General features: G+C 54.8%; 1 non-coding gene across 1 annotated transcript; it reads right to left on the bottom strand.

Annotated features, from left to right (window-relative positions):
• Positions 1-9,554: 9,554 nt before the first annotated feature.
• LOC138849904 (U6 spliceosomal RNA) lies at positions 9,555-9,659 on the bottom strand. The gene has a single exon (XR_011389091.2). It is a non-coding gene; the product is annotated as a U6 spliceosomal RNA (small nuclear RNA).
• Positions 9,660-9,987: the final 328 nt, after the last annotated feature.

The following is a 9,987-nucleotide window of genomic DNA, read 5'->3' as shown; positions in this document are numbered from 1 at the left end:
ACACCCTTCCCTGGCTGTGATAACCAGAAGTGCCTCCAGAAACTGTCAAATGTCTCCAGGGAAGGAGGAGAGAGACGTCCCCAACGTGAGAGCTGCTGGTCCCATGTGGGCCCCCGAGGGGTGAGGAGTCTGACAGTTTACTCAGTTCGACTGGTTGCAAGAGATGTGTCCCCATCTCCCGCCACATACAGCAAACATGCTAAACACAGAGTAAGTCAGTCAAGGTCACTGCCTTTAAAGTCATGGTTTTCAATGCCATGTCAGACACGACACAGAAGAGGAGAGCCCAGAGCAGAATTCCTAAAACTGGCTGGGGGTAATCTCGGAGGGCTTCCCAATGGAGGCAATCCTTGGGTTTGAAGGGTGACTGCCATTTGCCCATTTTCTTAACTTGCCTAGACTGGGAAGGGTTTTTAGCAAAAGTTCCTGGACTATGGGGCTGTACATGTGCAAAACCAGTGAAGAACCAAAGGGGAAGTGAGGGTGGAGGGAGAAGCAGTGGGAGCAGTCCCCTTGTCCAGAGAGAATTTTAAAACAATAAAATCGACCAAAAGTTGATCTGCTGTTTTGTTATCACCATGCACTAGCAGTTTGGTGTCAGTAATAAAATACTCCCTGAAAGACAATCTTTGGCTGTGCTGTTGTCTGAGCAATTACTACAGCTGGGTGTTGATAATACACAAGTGAGCTTCAAATTAGCACATCCTCATTCCCTTAGCCGCTAGGAAAGACCCGGCACTGTGTGATGGTTAACTGGATGTATACAGTCAGCCGGTAATGCGTAGGGGCATAGGGTTCCCGCAGCAAGCTTGTAACAATTCCAAATCACTGGAGCTGGTTTCACAGCGGCTCTGTCTCAACCCTGCAGCTCTCCACAGCCCTGTCCTGGAGCGACAGATCTAAAACAGTGACACAAGGTGATGGCAAAGCCCAGGTAACAGGCTCGAGCTACCTGGATTCTGCCATTCTCTCCGCAAGGCACGTGGTGCGGCTTGCAGAGCCCACTCTTGGTGGATGGCTTCTTCCTGGGCCCCTCCCCTCCGTGAATGTCATTTCCAGGTGTGAATTGATTGCTTCTGTCTTGTTTTCTACCCCAGTGTTTGTTTACTGATGGGATTGTATGGCGTTTAATGAAAGGACCTGTCCACTGCTTGGTTTTCTTTTCTGGCCATCGTTACTTATTTGTTCTTTTATCATGGGAACCATTCAGGGAGCATTGAAAATGAGTCCCTCGGGGTGTCTTGCACATCCTGTACCCCACTGGTCTGGGAATGGCCCAGCATGTCCAGGGTGCCCCATGAGGCCACCACTGCCCAGACCTAGTGTCCCCTCCCCCTGGGGTTGGCAGAGAGCACGGTGGGCAGCACAGGCAGGTGCTTCCCCTCCACCTGCCTGCCCCAGGCCTTGCCCCACCAGGTCCCTCCTCAGCAGCCCCGCTCTGCCCACCGCACTCTCGCCTGTGACGGAGTAGGGAGCTGCACCAAGGAGCCACGGGGCGGCCTCAGGGCAGGCACACTCCAACAGAAGCCACGGCCTCCCACCTCCCGGCAGGATCTGGGAAAAATGGCGCCCAAAGAGAGGCAGTGCCCAGCCTGAGGTCCCCAGTCCCGAGGGTCAGGGTACGGCCAGAACTCAGCTGGCCTGCTTTCCAGGCCCAGGGCCTATCATGGGCGGGCTAACGGAACTTGTGCCTGGCCACTACGGCGGCTGCAGGTCCCGCCCGTACTGGCTCCAGAGCAGCCAGACCTCCCAGCCTCGGGCTGATCATGGTGCTCCTCTCAGCACAGACAACGGAACTGAAGGCATTGTTGTTTTTTTGGTTTATTTTGTTTGTTTGTTTTGTTTTTGTGCCATTGACTCATCAAGTGCATGATGCTCCCTACTATGTGCCTGGCTTTTGTTAAGTCCAAGTTACTGCTTTCAAGGGAAAGTAGACACGGCATAGAATACTAGAGGAGCCCAGAGCCCAGCTCCTAAAGCAGGCTGTGGGTAGTCCAGGAGGGCTGCCCAGAAGAGGCTGTACTTAAGCTTGAATGATGACTGACAGATGGAGGGGGTAGCTGCAGCACCGGACTCTGCTTGGGACGCCAGCTTCCCCTCGGAGCCTGCGGGGCCCCAGGCCAAGCCCCTCCCCTCTTCATCTAAACCCTGCTTAGAGTGCATCTCCTAAAAGCCCACGCTGGTCGCTCTAACGGTACTGCCTCCTTATCCATTCAGCGGTAGCAATGGGCCCTCCCATTCCCCGGGTCTCTTCCCTCCCAGGCCTCAGCTCAGTCCAGAGGGAGCCCTGAGCCCAGAAGACCTTTGCCTCTTTCCCCCCATCTTCTCCCTCCTCCTCTTTGCTGTTCTTCCTCTTCCTTCTTCCTTCCCATCCTTGCCATTCTCTCTCTCTCTCTCTCTCTCTCTCTCTCTCTCTCTCTCTCTCTTTCCTGGTCCCCAGTGTGAATTGGGAGCAGGGCCAGGTGTTCCATGGCCTTCAGGTGCCAGGGGGAGCTGGGGTCCGCATCCAGGCAGACCTTGGCCCAGAGCTGCAGAGGGGCACAGTGGCCGGAGGAGGAGCAGGGGACCCAGGACAGGGAGGCTGCCCCTCTTTCCGGAAGACCCTTCAAGGCACAAGCCTTCAGCGCTCGCGTCTGTGAGCCCCACTCCCGGAAGCCCCCTCCTCCCCGCCCCCACCGCCAGGGCTGCTGCTCCCATTCCCACCAGCACCAGATCCATTAATAGCAGCAATGTCATTCGCAGCAGCCCGGGCTCCCTCCCTGCTCCCCCGGGGCCCCCACGCAGAATGCCGGGCCCTGCTTCCTTTTCTCCTGGAACACGCTGACTCCCTCCCTTGGGCGCCCGGGGAGCTGGCAGGATAATAACCTGCGAGAGGAAAACTCCCTTCTCCCGGCCTTCTAATCTTCAGCGCTTGCCAAATTAGAAAAGGCATCAGAAGCCCATCGGGCAGACTGCCGCAGGGATGTCACGCCATTAACCCTGGGCCGCCTCCTGCTGTTCTGGGGGAGGTGGCTGGGGGAGGCTCCAGCGCCCTCTCCCCTCCCAGCCCCTGCCTCTGAGCAGAAAAGGAGCCCCTCAAAGCCTCCATTTGCCCCCCCGCCCCTCCCCCTGCCAATTGGCTGGACTCTCCGGCCCCATCCTCCTCACCTTCCTCATCCCTCATCCCCACCCCATCCTCCTCATCCTCCCTGTCGCCCACTCCCACCCCTGTCAGTTGCACGGATCCCAAGAAGAGCCAGTGATCCCTTGGGCTCCAACCCAAGCCCTCATTGCACACCGGAGACCGAGGCCTGGGGAAAAGCCGTGGTTCAGCCTGTGGCTCCCGCAGGACCCCGTGGCTTCTCGCTTGTCCCTTCAGCCAGGGGCGCCTGAACCCTGTTCTCCACCCGGGCCTGGTTCTGATCCCCAGGGGGACATGGCAGGAACAAGTCAAAGCACGGTGCTCACAGGCCACCTCTTCCAGCCCCTGAGCCGGGCTCCGAGTGCCCAGGGATTCGAACCCAGGCATCCTGGTTGTGACTGCCTCTCTGGGAAGGAAAGCAGGAACATCACCGGGGAGAAGGAGGCTGGGCCGCTCTGGTCACTTGTTCCAGCACCTCCCAGCCAGGATGCTCATCCTTCCACCGGCATCGATCTCTGCAAACTCCACCTTGTGTTTCGTGTCTCTGTCTTCAAGGACACGGAGGCTGTAGACAACTCCTGAGCATTGCAAGATCATCCCACTCAAGTCCCAACCGTGCCGCACGGCCTCAGCCCCAGGGATGCAGCCAGCACCCTCAGCTCTATCTCCCTGCCTAGGGGTCCAGCTATCCCGGATCTCGCCCACTCTACCAGCCCTAGAAAGCCTTGCAGTGCCAGCCGTGCCATCAGGAGCAGGCCTGTGCACCCAGTCTGTCCGCTCAGGCTTCGGGCCGGGCCCACAGCAGGTGTGCAGTAAGTAAGTGCAGGACGGCACTGACACAGTGCCCACCAGGGCCGAATTCCAGTTGCAGCCCTGCGTTATTAGCTCACTGTGTGCCCAGGGCAAAGAGCCCTGGCTCTGAGCTTCCACCTTGTCATGTACCCCAAGGGTCTGGATTCCCGGGCCCCTAGGTTACTTTCCTTGGTCGGATTCTAGCTGTGAGTGCAAACTGTAGCAGTGAACTTTCACAGGTCGGTGGTAGGCAGAGTCGCCTTCCCCATCCTGAGTGAGGCCTGTCCACTAGACAGGTGACAGAGTAAAGATGGCCCAGGCAGGACAGGGCAGCCTCCGGGAGGTCCTGGCAGCCTCGAGGAAAGATCTGGCCGTAGACTCTGGGTGGGGGAGCCCTGCTCTGTGCCCCGCCCTTCTGGGGAGACTTCTTGTATTCAGTGCTCAGTCTCCCTCCTATGAGTTTTCTTGGGTCCATTTCAAAAAATGTATATATTTTCATTTTATCTGGAAGGCACCACAAGATCGAGAGGTCTCCCGTGCACTGGCTAACTCCCCAAATGCCCACACCACCCAGGCCCAAACCAGGAGCCTAGAACTCAATCCTGGTCTCACACACGGGTGGCAGGGACCTAAGACCCCCAGGAAGCTGAAATCAGGAGCAGAACCAGGGCTTGAACCCAGGCCCTCCGACATGAGCGGCAGGCATCCCACGTGGTAACAGAGGAGGAAACTGAAGCCCTTCTCCACGGTGACACAGCACTGAATGTCCGAGGGGGTGCAGAGCAGGTGCTGGGAGCGCTGCCCACTGGCCCGCAGCCACGCCCCCAGCCATGCGGGTTTGCCGGTGGCCGCACTGTTTACAGGTGGCCCAGGCGTGTGTGTGTGTGTAGAGAAGGAGGACCCCTGTGCACACTCTGTATCTGTCTCAGGAAGCATTTCACACTACAGCAAGAGAGCCACATCAGAGTGTGTGTGTGTGAGAGAGAGACAGGGCTGGGGGAGGAAGGGGGAGACGGGGAGAGCAGAAGGATGAGGCAGAAAGGAACTGTTGAAAGGACAGAGACGGGGAGTTAATACACAGAATAACAGGGCAACAATCATCACAATAATAATAAGCAGGATAACACAAACCTTGCTTTTTTATTTATTTATTTTTTTTATTTTCCAAGCCCAATGTGAGCTAGAGCAGGGCTGAGGGGATTAATCTCTTAAAAAATAAGTGCCGTGTGAGGAGACAGGCAGTGATTAAGGTTTTAACTGATCAGTCTGCATCTGACAGTGAACCAGCTATTATCTTAACGGAATCAAACGAACATTCAAAGCCGCGCTCAGCCCCAAACATGAAAGGAGATGTCATGTGCTGGCAGCTGGCAAGCCGCAGGGGGAGCCCGGGGAGAGGGGTGACGGCGAGGGAGACGAGAAGGTGAAGAAAAGAGGGAGTGGCGAGGGGCCGCCGAGATTCTGCCGGGGGGACTCGGGCGCCCCACTCACACCCGCGCATGCGCACGGGCTCACGAGCGTGCACGCACCACACACGGGCACGCACACGGCACCTGCAGATCACAGGTTCCAAAGCGCAGGTCTAGGGGGTCACGCCCCACTTCCTGCAGGATACAGACCGGCTGAGGCAGGGGTGGGGCTGCCCTGGGAGCCGGAGCAGGGCTCCTGCCTCTTTCTCTTCCTCTCTGCTGTGGCTCCAGCACAGCGAAAGCTGGGTGCGGAGTTCTACCCTGAACGAAGGTGAAAAGGGGTAAGGGAACAGAAGCCCGAGGGAAAACAAAAAGACCGTGCTTTTGCTGGGCACTGAGACTCATCCCACCTCCCCACAGCCCCACCCCCCCCACCCCCGTCAATTCTGCCCGCTCACTGGCAACGGATGTCACTAGGGTCTTTGTCACAGGATGAGCGAGCCGCTTGCTACCAATCCCACAGCCTGTAATGGGTTGGGCTGGAATTTGAACCCAGGCCCCTCTGACTCCAATTTCTCTGCTTTTCTCACCAGAAAGGCGGACAGCAGAGAAGAGGCCTTGGCACTCAAAGAGTGCCGTGGCCAAGCGGTGGCCTTGACCTTCATTCCTCCCCATCGGGGGCTCTGCAGGAGGCACTCCGGCGTTGACTTGCCCCCAAGTGTTTCTCAGAGGCCATGAGGGTTGGGTGTGGGCCCAGGGGAGGCCCCAGGGCTGGCTGGGGCAGGAGGAGGGCATCCTCACGGTGAGGGGGACCCCCAGACAGAGGAACTGATCGGGTCAAGGGTGAGCAAGAGAGAAAGAAAGCATGGCAAAGGAGAGAGAGAGAGAGAAAGAGAGAGAGAGAGAGAGAGAGAGAGAAGGAACGGATCTGGGAAATAAGAAAAACAGTCCCCAACAGGGCCCGGCCCCTGGGACATTTGTTTGCCAATGTGGGCCTGACCCTGTTACTCCACTTGCCGCTCCTACCCGACGCACTCACCCCCTGGAGGAGTCAGCTGTTCCTCAAAGAAAACGGACATATGGTCCCCCCTTCCCTCTTTGTCACACACACACATGCTCACACACACACACAGAGCCCGTCCCTTTTCACAGTCTGCCGCTCTGGGCCACAGCCAAGCTCCCAGAATTGCCCCCTTTGAGTCTGGGTGACCGGGAGCGATCCAGTGCGTTCTCTGAGGGTGCTGCCAGTCCTGGGCTTCCCTGGTGCTCGACCTCTCCCCCAGCTCAGCCTTCCAACCCGGCCCGGAAGGGAGGCAGCCAGGGCAGAAGCCAGCCGCGGTGGGTGGCACGGCCAGGAGGCAGGGGTACCCCTGCAGCCATTCCTAGCACAGGCTGCAGGGCCCTGTCCCCTCCCTGGGCTCGCACCGTGCTGCAACAGCTCCCTGCCGGGGACTTGGGCTGTGGCAAGGGCCCCCGAGCCCTCTCCCTGCCTTTAATCCACGTACTTTTTTCCTTCCCATCCCCACCAGGGATCTCTTCCCAAGACAGAGTCCAGAAGGCGCCCCTCCCTTGTTAGAGCTGGCAGTGGCTCCCCTTGCCATAAGGTCCAAGTGTGTGCTGCTCTGGCTGGGCTCCTGCCGTCTTCCCCTCCCCCTCCTCTCTTCCTCTCTGCCTTGGCTCCTGCTGCACACGCGGAATGTCCCCAGGAACATCTCCCTCTAAGGGAAGTCACACTCGCATGTCCCTGAGCACGGCACACTGCCTTCCCACGCCATGCTTGCTGCCACCATCTCGTGGGACGCTGTCTTTCCCCGCCACCAGCTGAAGTCTCGCTGTAGGACTATGAGGTCAACTCAGCTTTCCGAGTCTTTACCGCATGTCCAACACCATTGCAGTCCCTTGCAGGAAATAAATCAGTTATTCTCCAGTGGAGTCTTACGAGATAGACACGCAGAAAGGAAACGGAGGCTAAGAGAAGCTACGTAACTAGCTAAGGTCGCAGAAGCACGTCTAGAGAGTGGTAGAGCTAAGACTCAAAAACAGGGAGTCTGGAGGCCAGAGTCACGGTACTACAGGTAAAGCCACCGATTGCTGTGCTGCCATCCCGTATGAGCACTGGCTAGAATCCTGGCTCCTCCACTTCTAATCCAGCTCCCTGCTAATGCACCTGGGAAAGCAGCAGAAGATGGTCCAAGACCTTGGGCCCCGGCCATCAATGTGGGAGCCTCAGATGGAGTGCCAGGCTCCCAGCTGGGGAGTGAAAATGGAGAGAGAATCAGCAGATGGAATCTCTCCCTCTCTCTCTCTCTCTCCTGCTCTCCCTCTCTCTCCCTCCTTCCCTCCCGCCCTCCCTTTGTCTCTGGCACTCCACCTTTCAAATAAATAAGTCAATCTTAAAAACAAACAGGGGACCGGCGCTATGGCACAGTGGGTTGAAGCCCTGGCCTGAAGCGCTGGCATACCATATGGGTGCTGGTTCTAATCCCTGCTGCTCCACTTCTGATCCAGCTCTCTGCTGTGGCCTGGGATAGCAGTAGACAATGGCCCAAGTCCTTAGGCCCCTGCACCTGCATGGGAGATCCAGAAGAAGCTCCTGGCTCCTGGCTTCGGATCTGCGCAGCTCTGGCCATTGCGGCCAATTGGGGAGTGAACCAGTGGATGGAAGACCTCTCTCTCTGTCTCTACCTCTCTTTCTGTAACTCTGTCTTTCAAATAAATAAAACAAATCTTTAAAAAAACAAAGAAATAAACAAACAGGGGGTTGGCGACAGAATCCATGCTCTTAACCACTGCACTAGCCTGCCCCGCCAGGGCAGCCTCTCCCTTGGGGAAGGCTTCAGTGGCCACACAGCCCTCGTCCAATCTCTTTGTCCTGCAAATTCCTCAGGTGTGTGTGATCTGTACCCTTTGTGGGCTCCTTAATTACACTGTGCCTTGAATTAGCACTTTGATCTCTGCATGTGTTAATTTTATCTCATGAACTAGATTATTTATTATCAGGAGTATACACTGTGTTTGCCACTCCTCTTGGAGAGTTACCACCCCCAGCAGCCACTCAGCACTGTGCTAGGCGTGTACATCAGAAATAAAAATACCACCAGCTAACATGGGAGGGCTGACCGTGTACCAGGCACTATTCCAGGGGCTTCCCCTGGGTTTAGGCCTCACAGATGAGCACAGCTGGAAAACTGCAGTGATCAAGGAATCTTCCTGCCCAAGCTCACAGAGAGTTGAGAGGGTTAAAGATGATAAAACAACTGGTCATTCCTTGTAGCAGCCGGCTTTTCATTACTATAACAGAAAACCTGAATTAGTTCAACCTTTTCAGGGAAGGCAGTCCACATTGGCTCATGGAGATTCATAGTCCTTTTTTTAAGCTTTTATTTAATAAATATAAATTTGATAGGTACATCTTTTGGAATATAGCAGTCTTTCCCCCCATACCTTCCCTCCCACCCCTAAACCGTCCCACCTCCTACTCCCTCTCCCATCCCATTCTTCATTAAGATTCTTTTTTACTTATCTTGATATATAGAAGATCAACTCTATACTAAGTAAAGATTTTAACAGTTTGCACCCACACAGATACACAAAGTATAAAGTACTGTTTGAGTACTAGTTTCACCGTTAATTTGCATAGTGCAACACATTAAGGACAGAGTTCCTACATGGGGAGCAAATGCACAGTGTCTTCTGTTGTTGATTTAATAATTGACACTCTTATTTATGATGTTATTGATCACCCGATGCTCTTGTCATGAGCTGCCAAGGCTATGGGAGCCTTTTGAGTCCATAGACACCATCAGTATTTAGACATGGCCATAAGCAAAGTGGAGTTTCTCTCCTCCCTTCAGAAAAAAGTACATCCTTCTTTGATGGCCACTTCTTTCCACTGGGATCTCACTCACAGAGATACTTCATGTAGATCAGTTTTTGCCACAGTGTCTTGGCTTTCCATGCCTGAAATGCTCTCATGGGCTTTCCAGCCAGATCCAATGCCTTAAGGGCTGATTCTGAGGTCAGAGTGCTATTTAAGGCATTTGTCATTCTATGAGTCTGCTGTGTGGCCTCCTTCCCATGTTGGATCATTCTCTCCTTTTTAGTTCTATCTATTGTTATTAGCAGACACTTGTCTTATTTATGTGATCTTCTTGACACTTAATATGATCACTTTAACATGTAAGATGGCATTAGTACCTGCCAACAAAATGGAATTTGGAGTCCCATAGCTAAAAAATATGGAACGCTTCATGAATTTGCGTGTCATCCTTGCACTGGGGCCATGCTAATCTTTGTATCCTTCCAATCTTTAGTATATGTGCTGCCAAAGCAAGCACAAGATTCACACTCTAAGCTTGGACAGGTCCTGTTCTGGTGATGGCAGAGTGCTAAGGTGACACAGTCCATGACACAACAAGAGACAGGTCTTTGGCCTCCCTCTCCTCATAAAGCCATCGGGATTCAGCCACTTGGGCTCTGCCCTAAAGACTTAACCCAACACAGTCACTTCCCAAAGATGCTGTCACTGGAGTAAGCCTCTACCCTCTTAGGACCACAAACACCAGACTTTACGAGGACCAAAGCACAAATATTCAAACCATGACATACCCCACTGAGAAGTGCAGTTTATTTCGCTCCCCCTGAATTTTCAGCCAACAAAATGCC

Source organism: Oryctolagus cuniculus, chromosome 5 (genome assembly GCF_051225735.1).
Source record: "Oryctolagus cuniculus isolate XC-2025 breed Fujian yellow rabbit chromosome 5, ASM5122573v1, whole genome shotgun sequence".
NCBI classification, from domain to species: Eukaryota; Metazoa; Chordata; class Mammalia; order Lagomorpha; family Leporidae; genus Oryctolagus; species Oryctolagus cuniculus.
The sequence above is the reverse complement of the archived record's forward strand: the minus strand, read 5'-3'. Positions and strand labels throughout refer to the sequence as shown.